The sequence below is a fragment of the Mustela putorius genome, unplaced genomic scaffold, assembly GCF_011764305.1.
Source record: "Mustela putorius furo isolate JIRA1106 unplaced genomic scaffold, ASM1176430v1.1 tig00000228_pilon_pilon_pilon, whole genome shotgun sequence".
Lineage (NCBI taxonomy): Eukaryota > Metazoa > Chordata > Mammalia > Carnivora > Mustelidae > Mustela > Mustela putorius.
The window spans coordinates 10,049,418-10,067,386 of record NW_025421322.1 but is presented as its reverse complement, the minus strand read 5'-3'; the positions used below and the strand labels follow the sequence as shown (position 1 = coordinate 10,067,386).

General features: G+C 38.3%; 1 protein-coding gene across 6 annotated transcripts in view; it reads right to left on the bottom strand.

The window, feature by feature from the left end:
* OXR1 (oxidation resistance 1) overlaps window positions 1–17,969 on the bottom strand; it is a 441,010-nt gene that overhangs the window by 358,228 nt on the left and 64,813 nt on the right. Inside the window, exon 2 of one of the 6 annotated variants that reach the window (XM_045078042.1) lies at window positions 2,184–2,299. The exons of the other annotated variants lie outside the window; for them this stretch is intronic. The gene's annotated coding sequence lies outside the window, so the exon portion shown is untranslated. The remainder of the gene's footprint in view (window positions 1–2,183; window positions 2,300–17,969) is intronic. 6 annotated transcript variants of the gene reach the window in all.

Genomic DNA, 17,969 nt, shown 5'->3' with positions numbered 1-17,969 from the left:
TATTTCTTTGCTTTAACTTACGAGAAGCTCTGCAACAAATCTGTCACATTTCTTTAAGAACTGTTCAAGGCTTCAAGGTTTGCATTTTTATCCTAACTTTTTTTTCCCATTTCTGGCAACTTTAATTTTTAACATGTTTTTGATAAACACACATACAGATACAAACATATGCACATACAGACATACATGTGTGTAAATACATAGAAAATCCTCCCTAAGTCTTTTTTAGGGTGACAAGGATATAATTAAAGACAACAATTCCAGATTTGCCTGCTTCTGCAGAATGTAGGAATAACATGTGAAGAAATTTGATCTCAGGGGGCGCCTGGGTGGCTCAGTGGTTAGGCCGCTGCCTTCGGCTCAGGTCATGGTCTCAGGGTCCTGGGATCGAGTCCCGCATCGGGCTCTCTGCCAGCAGGGAGCCTGCTTCCTCCTCTCTCTCTCTCTGCCTGCCTCTCTGCCTGCTTGTGATTTCTCTCTGTCAAATAAATAAATAAAATCTTTAAAAAAAAAAAAAAAAAAAGAAATTTGATCTCAGGATCGTTGATCAAACCATATGGAACCATTGTTTTTGTAGGTCAAAATGGCCAAATATTATCAACGTATATGGTGCAACTTAATATAACTGAAGGGTTGACTAAGACAGCCTAACACTGTTGCCTTCACCCTGACTCAACTTTACACAGGCTTCTTCCTGACTCTAGACCACGACCTCTCTTTTCTTAGAGTGTTTACTATAGAAAATTTGCAATTATAAATTCTTTCTCTGCCCCTTTGAGATAAGAATCTATCCACTTCTTGCCAGTTATACAACCCCAGTAATGTCTTTCTCAAGGACTGGGGGAGCCATCCATTGGAAATGTAATCATCAAAGAAGATTGTATTCTACCTCCCAGTCTCTGTGGGAAGATAGGTGCCTAACTTCTTAAGTACCAATTAGCAAACACAGATGGCCTGATCCCATTGAGCAACCTCCTCCTAATACCCTCCAGTACTTTTCAACTAGCTGAGTCTTAGCACTTAAAACCCTCCCGTCTTCTGTTTCAGCAGAATTGAGATCAGTCACTGTCCCCTATTCCAAAAGTCTTGAATTAAGTTTTCCTTGCCTGTTGAACGTCGCCTGGTTTAATTTTTCTTTGGGAAGGTATTTTGTTTTTTTGTTTTTTAAATTCCTTGAAGTTCAGGAAAATCTCCTAAGAAGCTGGCAATGTTGTTAAAAAGTACAGTTTTTTCTCAATGCCTTTTACCTGTAATATCTATCAACTTGGATCTTGAAAAGTTTATATTAAATGTGGATTTATAAAATAAAATATTAGAAAATTGCATTTTTTTTCTAATGGTATACCTAGGTGCTTATAAGAAAAAATATATGAACATAAAAAAATTCATATGGCTATTCATAATGATTACAATAATCACTCTGGGATCCATTTGGAATTAAATCATCTTTTATTTTTATTTGCATCCTATAACTATCTAATTTATTTCTTCAAGGATACAAACCCACAAGGCAGTCAATTAAGTTTACTAAATTTTGTAATCCAGAAAAGACAATGATGTGATGCTTTTAAAGGCCTTGGAGAAATGACTCATTTCTTATCAATGAAAACTTTCCAAAGAAAACATCTTTAGGATCTTCAGAAAAGGTTAAATTTTCTGTACATTTTGATGATTCACAATCTTTTTTTCCAAATAAGGATTTATTCATTTATTTGAGAGCAAGAAAGAGAGAGCATGAGAAGGAGGGGGAGAGGGATAGAGAATCTCAAGCAGCCTCCCTGCTGAGTGCAGAGCCTGCCTTGGGCTGAATCCCAGGACCCTGAGATCATGATCTGAACCAAAACCAAGAGTCAAATGCTTAACCGACTTGAGGTACCCAGGGGTCCCCATGATTCACAATCTTTATGCAAATCCCAACATCGTTCTTCACACTGAAGTATGAATTTATAGTTTTAAAGCAAAATCCTAACATTACTACTCGCCTCCACTGTCATCAAGAGAATGTTCTTCACATTAGGGAAAACTTTTTAAAATATATGGATTGATTGACTCTGTTGATTTTAAGTTATAAGCATAGGCACAACTGTTCTCTTGAGGTCACTCCTTTAGCACAATGTTAAGGAAAATAGTATGTCAATTTAATACAAGATCTTCATTTGACGTATTCATTAAAAGTGACTAACTTGAGACACCTGGGTGGCTCAGTCGGTTAAGCGTCTGACCCTTGATCTCAACTCAGATCTTGATCTCAGGACTTTGAGTTCGAGGCCTCAGTTGGGCTCCATACCCAGTGTGGAACCTGCAAGAAAGAAAGAGGGAGGCAGAGTGGGAGGGAGAAGGAATGAAGGAAGGAAGGAAGAAAAGAAAAAAAAAAAAGTAAAAACCCTTGAACACAACAATGGATTACTGAGATTATATTTTACCAAAATAATTATTTTTAATCATTTTATCCATGAATAAGATTCAGGGCTTCAAACTGAATTGAAAGGAATACCACATTCTAATATGTTTGTTTTTCTGTAATCACCTTGCCATTTAGTTATATAACATGAAAGAACTTTGGAAAGATGACTTTACTAATAAGTAAAAAATGAATTTTCACAGCCTCGTCCAATGACTACATAAAAGATTTTGTAAGTTTACAATGTTAAAATTTCATGAAGATCGGGTTAAATAACCTGCCATATGATAACTGTATGTTTTGTTCTACTTCATACTTAAGACAGTAAATCTATTAAAAAATTACATGCAAGAAGAATGAAAATGATTAAAGGTTTTGAGCATAAGCACTATTGAGTGTCCATAAGTGAAGTGCCTTTGCTTTACCTAGAAAAAAGAGAGCTTAGAATCCAAAAGTGATACTATTTATTATAGAATAATTTCAAAACGGGTAAGGCCAATGGTCCATTGGATTTTGTTTAATTCCACTAAAGGTATTGTAAGAGATAATGAGCATAAAGTGAAGAATAAAATGCTTCAAGTAGAGAACAAATTTTTTATGCTAAAGATTCAAAATAAATGTTAGAAAAATGAATAATCAAGAAAAGAGTAGAACATGTTGAATTTTTCAGGGTGGTTTCCTTATTATCATCAGATCAGAGTCCTCTTCCTTGCTTTCTGGTTTCCCTATGGACTAATACCAGTATTTCCCAACCTAGCCTCCCTACTCTAGTTGAGCTTGCTTATCAAATACTCATTCCTGTGCCCTGACTAGACTACGAAGTTCTGATTCTTCTCTGTGGCCTGGTGTTTTCTTTCTTCTTTAGTTGCAACTATCCAAATTCGTCAAGGATCAATACAAGCCCCACAAATCCTAGGAATTCTTGCCTCAGAGTTTCAGGTTTCTCTGATAGTCCCTCTTTCTGAACTTATATCCAATTTAGTAATTAAAATACAGTAAAATGTGTACATAATTTTTATGTATATTATTTTTACTTGCTTCCATAAACTCTAAGTTTAAAAGGTCAAAAACAGTTTTTTATGTTTAAACTCCAAAGCATCTAGGTAAGTTCCAAGTACTCTCCACCTATGAATGAACTAGTGGACAAAGTGCAGTATTTTAACAGCAATATGACTTGAAGGACTGAAAAATAATGGTTTAAATATGAACTTTTCTTCTTCTAGTCTCATACTGGTATTATGAATTTCAGGACCTCCAGAGATTTGGAAGAATGTAAGTCAATCACTGGGGAAAGATATTCTTTTTCTTGGGAAAATTCTGGTTAAATATATGGACAAATCCTTAAAATAAAAATAAACAAGAAAACCGAACTAAGAGTTTGCCTTTTCCCTTTATCTTACAGATGTTTCTCTAGAGATAATATTTTTATTTTTATTTATTTTTTTTAAAGATTTTATTTATTTATTTGACAGAGAGAGATCACACGTAGACAGAGAGACAGGCAGAGAGAGAGAGAGGAGGAAGCAGGCTCCCTGCCGAGCAGAGAGCCCGATGTGGGACTCGATCCCAGGACCCTGAGATCATGACCTGAGCCGAAGGCAGCGGCTTAACCCACTGAGCCACCCAGGCACCCTAGAGATAATATTTTTAAAAATAAGAGGGTTCTGCCTTGAATTTTTATAATTTATATTATGTTTTAATTTTAAAATAATAAACTTAGGCATACAGATCAAAATCAAAAGACATATAATAAAGATAAACAGTTCTCCCTCTTCTGTCCTCTGTCCCAGCCATCCAGCCAGAACCTCTTTACAACTGTTTCTACCAGTATCTTTATCCTCATAGAGATATTCTCTGGATGTCTATCTATACCAAACTATCCCTAGCTATCAGTTTATATCCCCATCTATTCATCTACTTAGCTTTCACAAAATGGTGAAATTATACACATTTTCTCTGGCACCTGGTATTTTCACATACATGTGTAACCATAAGCCCACATACAATATTTCCCTACAGATCCACACACAGAGGTGCCTCATTACCTCTAAGAGTTGTAAACAATTTCACTGAATGGATTTACCCTAATTTATTAGACTATCTCACAATAAAGGAGATTTAGTCTGCTTCTGATATTTGCAATTACACGCAAGCCTACAGTGTATATCCTTATGTATCTGATACAATGTAAATGCATGTTTGTGGATAAATGCCTGGGAAGTAAAATTTCTGGGTCAAGTCTATGCATATTTTTAATTTTAAAGAAACTGGTAGATTGCCTTTCATAGAAGGTGTACCAGTTTACATTCCTACAAGCAACGTATAAGCTTAATGGTTCTGGCATTACTGCTTTCTAGAGTAACAATAAGCCAGGCAGATTTTATAAATATAGTTCCTGAAGTGTATTCAATATCCCAAGCCAGAAATACTATTCCACACATCCAAGTAGGCACTAAGCCTGGTTATTCTACCTCTGGGATATCTTTAGAATATGTTCACTTTTCTCCATTCATACCACCAATGTCTACTAATATCTGCGTAATAACAATGACCTAATAAGTAGTCCCACTTCATTTAGTTCTCAATCAAAATGTTTTTCTACAGCACACTATAGGTTGAGGGCTCCTTGGGTGATGCAGTGATTTTCTAGCTAAGAGCAGCAGAACAGAGAGGCAGGGATAGTGACATTAGGAAAACCTGGGCATGCTTTCCAGCTATGCTTCTTGCCAACGTCTGGCCTCAAGAAAATTAAGTACATTCCCTTGCTTGTTTCTACACTTGATCTGAGCCAATTCTTTTTTTTTTTTTAATAGAAATGTTAATCATACTTACAAGGAAGGTCAAAATGAAATTTAAAAAAAAAATGTATGGAAGGACTTCATATTGCCTGCTGCATAGGAAGAGCTCAAAAAGTGATAATGCTGGGGCTCCTGGGGGACTCAGTCAGTTAGGCGTCTGCCTTTGGCTCAGGTCATGATCCTAGGATCCTGGAATCAAGACTCATATTGGGCTCCTTGCTCAGTGGGGAGCCTGCTTCTCCCCCTCCCTCTCCCTGCCGCTCCCCCTGCTTATGCTCTGTCAAATAAATAAATAAAATCTTACAAAAAGTAATGCCAAGATGATGAGAATAATGAAGAAGGAGGAAGAGACTGAGATGATAATAAGTTTGTCCCAGAATCCATAAATTGCTCTATTTGCCTTCACATTAAAGCCCCAATTCTTTGAGATGGTTTATAAGACTCGAGATGATTTAACACCAGCTTCCTTCCCACCTTCCTCTCTCATGGAAGCCCCACCACCCTTTCTCAACCCCACCCTCCACAAGCCACTCTATTTCAGCTAAGTGGTCTTGGATTTTCCTGACTCCACCGTGTCTCTCTAGCTTATAGGCCATTCCATTCACATGCTAGTCCCACTGTATGTTATTACACACATAAGCTTTTCCCCCTCTGCTGCTTAATCATTACAGCTCAACATAGACAGTGTTTTGTCCAAACTTTCCTAGTCCTTGGTAGGTGTAGCCCCCACGCTCTCTTATAACACGTTGCTCTGAATGCATGAAGATGTTTAAAAACAGTGGTTTAATTCTTTAATGCAGGTATTTCCCTCTAAATTGCAAGTTCCTTAAAGATGGACAGAAAATCTAAATAGCAAACCTAAGGCCTAGCCTAATACTTGGAACAAAGAAGGTACTCAATGTTTGCTGAAAAACAAAGAATAAATATCTGATATCAAGAAATGTAAAATGGGGCTCCTGGGTGGCTCAGTGGGTTAAGCAGTTGCCTTTGGCTCAGATCATGATCTCAGGGTCCTGGGATCGAGTCCTGCATTGGGCTCTCTGCTCAGCAGGGAGCCTGCTCCCCCCCCCTCCACCTGCCTCTCTGCCTACTTGTGATCTCTGTCTGTCAAATAAATAAATAAAATCTTAAAAAAAAAAAAGAAATGTAAAATTCTAGATTGCTAAACCAAAAGCAGTGTTCCCTTTTCCTTCTAAATTATAAAAATATTATTTCTATATTTTATCATATTTATGGGTTCCAAACTTCTAAATATTGTTACTTTTTTGAAATAATTATTAAAATATTTTTTGAAACTTGGATATTAATTAGGGAATATTAATTGTGGAAACTTAGTAGAAGTCATTCCATTTTGCTAATGTTTTGCTATTCAATTTTGCCCAGAATATAATTTAGTCATAAAATACATAAACTAACATCTTTGTTTGGATATGAAAAATAGGACCAAACAATCCTCATATTCTAGCTACATCAGCAATCATCACACAGACTTTCTAATAGGATATAGACGTGTTTCTCTAGAACAATGGAGTGGTTAAGGTCAGCATGGATGTAGACCAAAAAGAGTCTAAGTTCCTTGCACACTATTTTTACACACTATTGATACCTAGCCTGAAAATACAGTCTTTGCAGAGGATTGAGAAATCCCACATATTAAAACTTCAGATCAGCACAGATGGTAACCCTGGAGACAAGCTAATGCAAAGCTTTATGTGTCCTTTCACTGCAGAGCAGCTGTCATTTTACTTATATTAAAGCCATTTCATGGGAGGTATTAGTATTCAATTGAGCATGTCAGTAATTTGTCTAAAAGCATTTATAACAGAGACATGGCTATATTTATGATTATCCTAAGTACCCACTTCAGAAATATCCCCTATGTTCAACTTACAGAAAGTATTCGCCATAGCCAGGGAAATAAAGGCTTCTGGACGTTACAGTAATTCTTAAATAAATTATCATACTCAACAAAGGTCACCTTAAAGCAGTTTGGGATTATTATCTACAGAATAATAGATTATACCAGATATTATTATAATTCTCTGAGAATAAAATCATTTTATTTTTCTATAAAACTGCAAAGATACCTTTTCTACCCATGCTGTTGAGGTTTGATTTCAATGTCTCTTAAATGGTGATGTAATCATAAGCTTCTATGTGGCCTCTGTCTTCCATCTCTCCCTCTTGCTGGTCTTCCTCCCCCCGATTCCTGATTCTGTACAACCTTTCCTTGTCTCTCCACTATGACTTACAATTAGTACTTTCCTTATTTCTTCCCGTCACTGACCAACTCCCCAAACCATTCCTCCACACCCACCATCTCTCCCTTTTCACCACCCACTTATGCTTGCTGGTTTTTATTTCTGATCTGCTGGTTTACTATCCTGATCACCATATGTAACCACTAATTCCTCTGTCAGACTCCGCTCCCTGCCCACTTGTTCTGGACACTCCTTCTTTGACTTCCAGGATGCTGACGCATCTACGCTCCCCTCACCCTCTCTGTTCTTCTTCCCATTTCCTTTATGTGGATATTCGCCAAAGTTCTGCCTACCTTGGATTTTCTCAGTGGATAATTCACAGATTTCTATGTACCTCCTCCTTTTTCCTGACTTCCAGAATCATCATTCCTAATCATTTATTAAACAGTTGCCGAATTATGTGTTTGTTTTTGCTTTTTTACTGCTCAGTAATATCTCTTTAAGTCATTGTCTCCCTTTTACCCCCTAATACTACCACCCATGTTCAAGCCCTTACAGTCTTCTGTTTTGACCAGCTTTTTTTTTTCTTCAGATTTTTAAAGCACCTAAAAACAATTAATTAAGGTATATTTTAAAATCTTAAGAGTGGACTAATGACCAAAATCCTAACTGAAAAAAGAGTTTTAAAAGGAGATTATGCTGAGTGAAATAAGTCAAGCAGAGAAAGTCAATTATCATGTGGTTTCACTTACTTGTGGAACATAAGGAATAACATGGAGGATATTAGGAGAAGGAAGGGAAAAGTGAAGGGCGGAAGGAATCAGAGTGGGAGACAAACCATGAGAGGCTGCAGATTCCAAGAAACAAACTGAGGGTTTTAGTGGGGAGAGGGATCGGGGGATGGGTAAGCCTGGTGGTGGGCATTAAGGAAGGCACGTATTGCATGGAGCACGTGCAATGAATCTTGAGACACTACATCAAAAACTAATGATGTACTGTATGGTGACTAACAGAACATAATAAAACAATAAAAAATAAAGAAAATTTTAAAAAAAGAAACAATTTTGAAAACTGAACACAAAAAGCTCTTTAGTTCATTTTTTTCCTATGGACGAGTTCTCTTTTTTTAATTGGAGTATAGTTGACACCAATGTTACATTGGTTTCAGGGGTACAGCACAGTGATTGGACAGCTCTAAACTTGACCCTAAGCTCACCACCAGCTGTCACCATGCAGTGCTCTTACAATATCACTGACTATATTCCCTATGCTCTGTCTTTCATCTTTGGGCAGCTTAAAATATTAAGCATTTGGGGGTACCTGAGTGGCTCATTTGGTTACTCATCCAACTTTTTGATTTCAGCGCAGGCCACAATCTCAGTGTCATGATCTTACAGTTGTGAGATCAAGACCTGCAAAATGTGACCAGCTCCATGCTGGCTGTGGCACCTGCTTAAGATTCTCTCTCCTTCCCTCTGCCCCAGATGCCTGACCACCCAGCCCTTGCACATGCACACACAAACTCTCACTCGTTCTCTTTCTCCCTAAAAACATGAGATCTTTAGTGTTGATAAGCAGCATGCTGATGTTTGGAAAATAAGCACCCCTACTCCCGAGCACTAGCGTCCTCTGGTACAGTTTACAAATCACTGGCTGGAAATGGCTGCACTGGCCCTAAAACTTGTCTCTGACCCCTGATCCATATCAAAAATTAATTTTATCAAGGCAAAGCACTTACAGATGCAAACTCCTTCTTTAGAAATAGAAGTAGTTATTCCAAATGAACAGCCAGTCATTCCACGTAGATTTTACGCTTGGGATCCTCTTCCATATGGTCTAGCCTATATGTTCTGGCTTGTCTAAATTCAGGTTGGGTTACTACTGTGCAGTGAATTTTTTCCACCCTCTGCTGAAGGTCTAGCACAGCACTCTTACCTTGGAACTAGTCAAACATATTAAATTGAATTCTCAGTGCAAAACTCAAAGTTTTCAGGTATGCATTATCGTACTCAAGGGTAGCACTAAATAAATGAGGCTTTTAAAAAGTATGATAAATCTAAACTGCCTGGTGTTTTTAAGAATTTACAACAAATTTTGATGAGTCACTAAAGGTTCAGTCCCATGTTGAACGCCTAGTGGAAAGCACTGCCAAAACTCAGTTTAATTAAAAACAGAAAGAAACAAAGCAGCAGACTGGTTTTCTTTCCCCCTAAATAAATGTTTCAAATTAAAAAAATATATATCTTAGGTACACTTAATGAATCTTTCTGTACTCTCAAAACATAAGCACTTATGCATTCAGGAGTTACTTGGGAGAAGTGGGGAAAGCCAGCCAGGGACGCAATGCATTTTAAGAATGTAGTTTATACTTCTTTTTCTGCTCTTCTGAAGGCTTTCCAGGCACTGCTTCAAGGCCCTTCGCCATTCAGCCGGAGTCCCCCTGTTTATCCTCATCTCCATTATCCCACTCTTCCTGCCTCTGAAGCCCTGGCCATATGTGCGCCTGCTTCCTCCTCCAATAAGCTAAACCCTTCCGTGCCTGTTTGCTCAGAATGAACACACTGATCAGTATGTTCAAACTTCCAGCAATGTCTGTCCCTTACCTTCCAGAAAACATACTTGTCCTGAAGAGCCCAGCTCAAATATCAACATCCCACACTTTAAAATTAGGTAGAATTGTGTGTCCCCTTCAGATTTGTATCTTTTTTTTACGATATGCATATTTTTTTACTGCAATATTTATCATATATGTCACTACTGTTATGGCTTATTATCTGCTAAAGGTAGGTTAGTATTATATTAAATTAGGTAACTACTTAAAAAAAATAGTCATTTACTTAAGAAATATGGAATTTGAAGTTTCTGACCATAAGGGTAGTAGAATACCCTTGTGTTATAACAAATGGACAGATAAACAGAGAGAGGACATAGTAATATTTACTTAAAATGTATTTATTTGTAGGTAATATTTTAGAACAACTACAAAAGCAAAAGGAATCTAATATTATTTATTCTTTTATCTGGGTCCTACTAATTCTCAAAGCGATTAATTTTATCTTTATATTTTCTCTTCAACCATCTACTACATAGTGTAGTTTGTTATCTAAAATAAAGAGCCAATAAATACCTGTTAAATTGATTTTAGCTGAACTGCTATATTGTTATAGTCATGCAAATAATTGATTTTTCTTCTGTTTAACAATGAAGGCATTTGCGTAAGAGATACTCAATCGATATAAGAAAAAAACAGCTTACTTCCAAGAGAAGACATTTAAAAGGTAAGAGCGTCCTGTTGATAATCACTAGATAGTCCTGACCTGTAGACAATACCTATTCTTAGGGAATACAGCAGCCCAGAGTAATACATTTTTCACAGATACAGATACATACACGAGAAAAACATGTGCATGTCATTCTTCGTTTAGGCAAGTATTTTCTTCTTTTGGGCATTATTTGAAAAGACCCCAAATGCTCAAAACCCATTCACTTCTCTTAAGTCCTTTCCACAAGGCTGGAAAAGAACTGACTTTTCCCAAAGAGCTTTTGATTTTCATTTTGGAGGGATGGACATGCTTAATTAAAACTGACACCTGAAGGAACTTTCATGTTTTGGAGCTAAACAGCAAGTGCTTCTAACCATCAGAGTATCACTGAATATTCACAGAAGCTACAATCTGTGAAAGGAACACAGTCCTCCTGGCAGAGAGATTACGCCACTCCTGGCAAAAAAGAATTAGGGATTAAAAAATAGTTCAAATATCCAGGCTGAGATGAAAAACAAAACAAAAAGCCTTTTCTTAGCTTATCATCCAAATTATCTTTCTTCACAGAGCGCCTACTCAACAATTTCTTCATCAGCTCTTTATTATACAAAAATTAACTCAAATCTCAACCCTAACTCTTTCTGTTCTTGTAAGACCTCACAAACCAAAAAAATGAGCTGTCACAAATTAGGACTCCTTGAGTAAGGACTGAATGCCTGCTTTGTCAACCAAAGTGCTGGGATTTGAGAACCATATAAAATACAATTTAATCTTCAACATTTACTTAAGGGTCCTGGATGCTCAGAGTTATATAAATACACAGGTTTTAGTTTAACATCAACTTTAAATTTTCACTTAAAAACTGTGTCAGCCTATCTTTAGATGTGTAATGCCCTGGCTTTTTTTCTTTTTCTTTTTTTTAAATTCTCTGACAAGATGACATTCTTTTTTTTTTTTAATATTTTATTTATTTATTTGACAGACAAAGATCACAAGTAGGCAGAGAGGCAAGCAGAGAGAGAGGGGGAAGCAGGCTCCCCACCGAGCAGGGAGCCCGACTCGGGGCTTGATCCCGGGACCCTGAGATCATGACCCGAGCCAAAGTCAGAGGCTTTAACCACTGAGCCACCCAGGCGCCCCAAGATGACATTCATTTTTAAAAAGCCAAATTTTATCAAAAGAATTGGTATTAATGAAAATGTATTAACTACCTCTGTCAATAGTTTTCTCTAATTCACTGATAAAAAACTGCTTTAAGTTCATCACCAAGAAGCTGCTTCCTCTACAACTTCAAATGCTGCTCTCTTGAATAGTCGTTCAATCTTCTACGCCATTCTGGACTTGAAGCTGAAGCTTGACTTCTTTACCCAATGATCAAACTCTTTCATCTTCTTCAGATCTTCAAAGGTATGTAGTGCCTCAGTAGCATCTACATGGCTTCAAAGTTTATGATTATCCAACCTCAGCATGAGATACTTTTCAAGCTTTTCAAACAGACCCTATTATCCTTGAGTAACTCAGTGAAGCTTTCCAAAACAAGTAATATCATATTGTTTCAAATGTTCTCACAAGTGTAACAAAGCCCATGCATTATAGATGGAAGTATATGCATGACTAAGCCTATGTCTTTTATGTGTTCACCTCACGCAATATATTTTATCCCTCCAATATTTTTTTTTAATTTCATTTATTTATTTGACAGAGATCACAAGTAGGCAGAGAGGCAGGCAGAGAGAGAGAGGAAGGGAAGTAGGCTCCCTGCTGAGCAGAGAGCCTGATGTGAGGCTTGAACCCAGGACCCTGAGATCATAACCCAAGCCGAAGGCAAAGGCTTTAACCCACTGAGCCACCCAGTCACACCCCTCCAATATTCTTCTTAATGCATGGGACTTTCTAGACTTTTTGTGTTCACCAATGTTCTTCACAAGGTCATCCATTTCCTTAGAAAACACTGACATGATTGTGGAGTGAACTGCTGAGCAGTGATAAAAGAAATCTCTTCATCCTCCTACATGAACTCACCTACAACTTAACAGTTCCATTGTTGCAGTCATATAAACATGTTATAAGCAGAACTCCTATTTGGATAGTAAATTTTGGGTGAAAATTTCTGCATAATGTTACAGCGAATATTTTGATGGCAAGAGTTCAGAAATGGAGGGTTCTTTGTATTGCAGAAATATATGTGTTAACTGGTCTCTAATTTAGAATCTTTGAGTGAGTAACTTCCCAACTCCTAGTTTGTCCTAGTGCTCATCAGAATTGTCACCAATTAAGATACCTTATTGGAGCTTCTGCATATTTCTTATTTACTTGCATTTACTGAGTACCTGTTATGTGTCCGGCAGTATGGAGGGAAGATAAGAATTAATAAAATGTCCTCTAGCTCTCAAGGATTTTGCAGCACTGCAGAAGCAGACAAACATAAATACAGGAATACACAGCATGGATTACAGAAATCATGGCAAATAGTCTCATAATATAGCTGAGGCACAAAGAGATATAGATGTTTGCTCACAAGAAGGCTGATTTCTGATTTCACAAGGAAAGCATTCATGGAGAAGATGACGCTTGACACAACTTCTGAAAAGTGAAGTGAGTGTGCAGCACCAGCCAAGGCACAGAGGTACGGAGGAGCGCAAACAGCCTGCCATGCGAGGGAGCGGCCCCTCAATCATAAAGCAGAGCAGTGCAGAGGAGTGGAGAGGAGTGAGAGGTAAGTCTGAAAAGGGATCAAGGGCTAGCAGATGGTGACGGGCCCCACATGCACACAGGTAATTCCTGTCATGCAGAAAAGTAACTGTTGACACTTAAACACATTAGATATAGAATTCCACCTCTCATGCATTAGCTGGACAAACTTCCTGTTCACGGCTTCCTTTGGGAGAAAGGCCAGCATATTGTGGCATCCCCTCTGCAGTAGCAGTTTAAACTCCAGCAGCAGTTTAAAAAGTTGGGTGCTAGTGGTCACTGCATCCTGACCTCTTGGGGATTATGAAAGGAACAAGGTGGGGATTAGGCGGGAAAAGAGTGTCTGCCACAGATACTTATGGACTGCGCTTAGCCTCACTCCAACCTTGAGTTATCAACTTCCTGATAACCAGGAAAACTCAGCCTCTGGGGACATTTCCAATATACTCTTAAAGTGGTCTTGTGCTGTGCAGGACAAGAAATAATGGAAACCACTAGTGAATTTTAGCTCTGATAATGGAACACACTCATTTTATAACACATACGTTAATTTTTTTTGACTATGGCCATCTGATTTAAAACATTCTCAGAAATTTCCTGGGTAAGAATGAATAGGAAAATCTATACTTGAATTTTGCAACTGACATTGGTTATTTGTTGTATCTAACTTAGACAAACTATCTAACCTCTCTATGTGTTGGTTTCTTCACTTCCTCATGGGTTGTTATAAAGATTAAGTAAGTTAATACATGAAAAACACTAAAGCAGTGCCTTAAACATGTAAAGAGCTCAATAAATACTAGATGCTTTCGTTATGAGCTTCTCCAGCGCTCACTGCTTTTTTTTTTTTTCTAGCAACGGTTTAAATTTCCAACTAGAAATATGCCCTCCTCCCCTAATGGGATATGGAATATGGGATATGGGATAGGAACATGCCATCCCCTTGGATGTGGGCCAATCAACATGTTACAATACGCTAGCAATGGTGATTGGCTCATGAATGGGCACACAGCCCAGTTAACAAAGAGATACTAGGAGTCTCTTGATAGGGAGGTTCGGAGTTTCTTGTTTTCTTTCCTGCTGTACTGAGAATTGTGAAGCCGCAGTGGCAGCCACCATCTTGGTATCACATTTAACCTGAGCCTGGAGCCAACACAAAGGAAGGTAGAACGGAAGTAGGAAAGGAAACCAATTCCTATTGACATAATTCAATCCAGATCCATTTCCTGGAATCTTCCGTTGTCATCAGTTCCATTTTGCTTAAGCCATTTGGGTGGAGTCTCCTCTTACTTGTAATTGAAAGGGTATTTCATATTAAAGAAATTATCCTACAAGCCATAAAGAGACACTGAAGGAGTTTAAGGAAGGAAGGAAGTTGAGTATCATTCTAGCAGCACTGGAGAGGGCTGAGCAGGAGGCAGGAAGGCAAATCAGGAGAAAAGGGTAACAATCTAAGTAAGAACTGATGAGGACCTAAAAATGAGGGAGCTGGGATGAGACGTGTGGTGGAAGAAGAGAGAAGGATATTCAGTGCCTGACTGGATCTGCAGAAAGAAGAATGGCATGGAGTTGAGGATGACTCCTGGGCTTTTCACTTTGCTGACTTATGGATGGTGATGCCATTTATCTGGATAGGAAATATAGAAGGCAGAGTAACATTTAAGGGGGAAAAAAATGAATTAACATTGACATGTTCAGTGTCAGGTGCCCATGACATAACTAGGCAGAGAAGTCAACTGAATAATCCAATCAGACATGAGCAAAATGTCTGGCCTAGAGCTTTATGTTAGGCAATAATGAATGGAATGGCTTGAAGCCTTGGGCATTGGTGAGTTAGCCAACACACAATATGTAGGAGAGGACTGTGCTCAGAATCATGAGAACATAGATAACTAGGGGCAAAGAAAGAGAGTCCAATGAGAAATGCAGAGGGGAAATGGTCAGAGGACGGGGAGGAGAACCCAGGAGATAGCACGGCACAGAGCAAGCAGAAGATGTTTTTGGAAAGCAAGACACCAGCAGCATGAAACGTGGCCTAGAGGTCAGACAATAAAAAGCACTTCTGTTTGCTGTAATACTTCCAGTGAAGGTGGGAGCAGATGTCTAATTTCACAGAGTTGATATGAAGTGAGGAAGCAGATAGACTTAGAGAGGACTATTCTTTTCAAGTACTTGGTTTAAGTGAAAAGGAGGTTTTCCATATAAATCATCGTGTCATCTTGGAGGAAAGGGAGTTTGACTTCTTCTTTGCCAATCTGAGTACCTTTTATTTCTTTGTGTTGTCTCATTGCTGTTGCTAAGACTTCTAGTACTATGCTGAACAACAGTGGCAAGAGTGGGCATCCTTCTGTTCCTGATCTCAATAGGAAGGCTCTCAGCTTTTTCCCATTGAGAATGATATCTGCTGTGGGTTTTTCACAGATGGATTTTACGAAGTTGAAGAATGCTCCCTCTATCCCTATACTTTCGAAGAGTTTCAATCAGGAAAGGATGCTGTATTTTGTGAAATTGCTTTATCTGCATCAATTGAGAGGACCATGTGGTTCTTCTCTCCTCTTATTGATTTGTTCTATCACAATGATTGATTTGTGAATGTTGAACCACTCTTGTATCCCATGGATAAATCCCACCTGGTCATGGTGGCTAATCTTTTTAATGTACAGTTGGATCCTATTAGCTAGGATCTTGTTGAGAATCTTGGCATCCATATTCATCAGGGATACTGGTCTGTAATTCTCCTTTTTGATGGCATCTTTGCCTGGTTTGGGAATCAAGGTAATGCTGGCTTCATAGAAAGAGTATGGAAGTTCTCTTTCTGTTTCTAATTTTTTTTTTTAAAGCTTCAGAAGAATAGGTATTATTTCTTCTTTGAGTGCTTGGTAGAATTCCCCAGGGAATCGTCAGGTCCTGGACTTTTTTGGGGGGGAAGTTTTTGATCACTGCTTCAATCTCGTTACTAGATATTGGTCTATTCAGGTTGTCAATTTCTTCCTGTTTCAGACTTGGAAGTTTATAGATTTCCAGGAATGTATCCATTTTTTTTAGGTTGCTTAACTTATTGGCATATAACTGTTGATAATAACTTATGATGATTGTTTCTATTTCCTTGGTGTTAGTCGTGATCTCTCCCCTTTCATTCATATTTGTGGAGGAAAGGGAACCCTCTTACACTGTTGGTGGGAATGCAAGCTGGGGCAGCCACTTTGGCAAACAGTGTGAAGAGTCCCCAAAAAATTAAAAATAGAGCTTTCTTATGACCCTGCAATTGCACTACTGGGTATTTACCTCAAAGATACAGATGTATTAAAAAGAAGGGCCATATGTGCCCCAATGTTCAGAGCAGCAATGGCCACAATCACTAAACTGTGGAAAGAGCCAAGATGCTCTTCAACAAACAAATGGATAAAGAAGATTTGCCCCTTATATACAACAGAATATTACTCAGCCATCAGAAAAGATGAATACCCAACTTTTGTATCAACATGGACGGGACTGGAAGAAACTTTGCTGAGTGAAATAAGTCAAGCAGAGAAAGTCAATTATCATACGGTTTCACTTACTTGTGGAACATAAGGAATAACATGGAGGACACTAGGAGAAGGAAAGGAAAAGTGAATTGAGGTAAGGAGGGGGAGAGGGACCACGAAAGACTGTGGACTCTGAGAAACAAACTGAGGGTTTGGCAGATGAGAAGGATGGGGGGATGGGTGAGACTGGTGGTGAGTATTAAGGAGGGCATGTATTGCATGAAGCACTGGGTGTGGTACATTAACTGTGACTTTTGGAACACTGAAAAAATAAAAAAAGAAAAATAATAAAGGGAAAGGAGCAACATGGCAGTAGTTTGCCTATAAATGTTTAAAAACCAGCACTAAAATCTGGTTTGTAGCATCTGCCTATTTCCCTCATGTGAACCATTCCTCTATAGAGGTGACTCAATTTATCAACATGGCATTAATGAAAGCAGGGCCGGGAAGTGGGGCTCACAGTTGGCTCTCAGGGAGCATGCTGGTGTGGCTGGATTCAACACACATATGATCTAGGGAAAGACAGGTGGATGAAGGATACAAAGTGTGGAGAAAGAGCTAGCATAGAAGGAAAAGCTAACACAATATAAAAAAATAGATAAGGAAGCAACAAAGAAAATTCTTGAAGAGATTAGGTCAAGAACAGATGGAAAGATGTAGTACAGATGAAAAGAAAGAAAACCTCCCCTGGGGACTGACAAAAAGAGTTGAGGTTGAGTGTAGATAAATTAAAAAAAAAAAAAAGTTTATTTATTTATTTATTTATTTGAAAGAAAGAGAGCATGTGGGGGGCAAAAGACGCAGAGAGAGACAGAGACAGAGTCTTAAGTAGGCTGCTCGAAGTGTGGAGCTGGATGTGGGGCTTGACCTCATGACACTGAGATCACAACCTGAGCTGAAACCAAGAGATGGACACGCAGCTAGACACTCAAATGACTGTGCCACCCTGGTGTCCAGTAAGAGGAACATTTTTAAGTACAAACATGGGAGACTGTACTAATTATGACTAAGACAATTCGCAAATTCCAATTCCATTGAGAAGTAGAAGGCAAAATCTTTGGTTGGCAATCAGGTGGCATTGGGCTTCC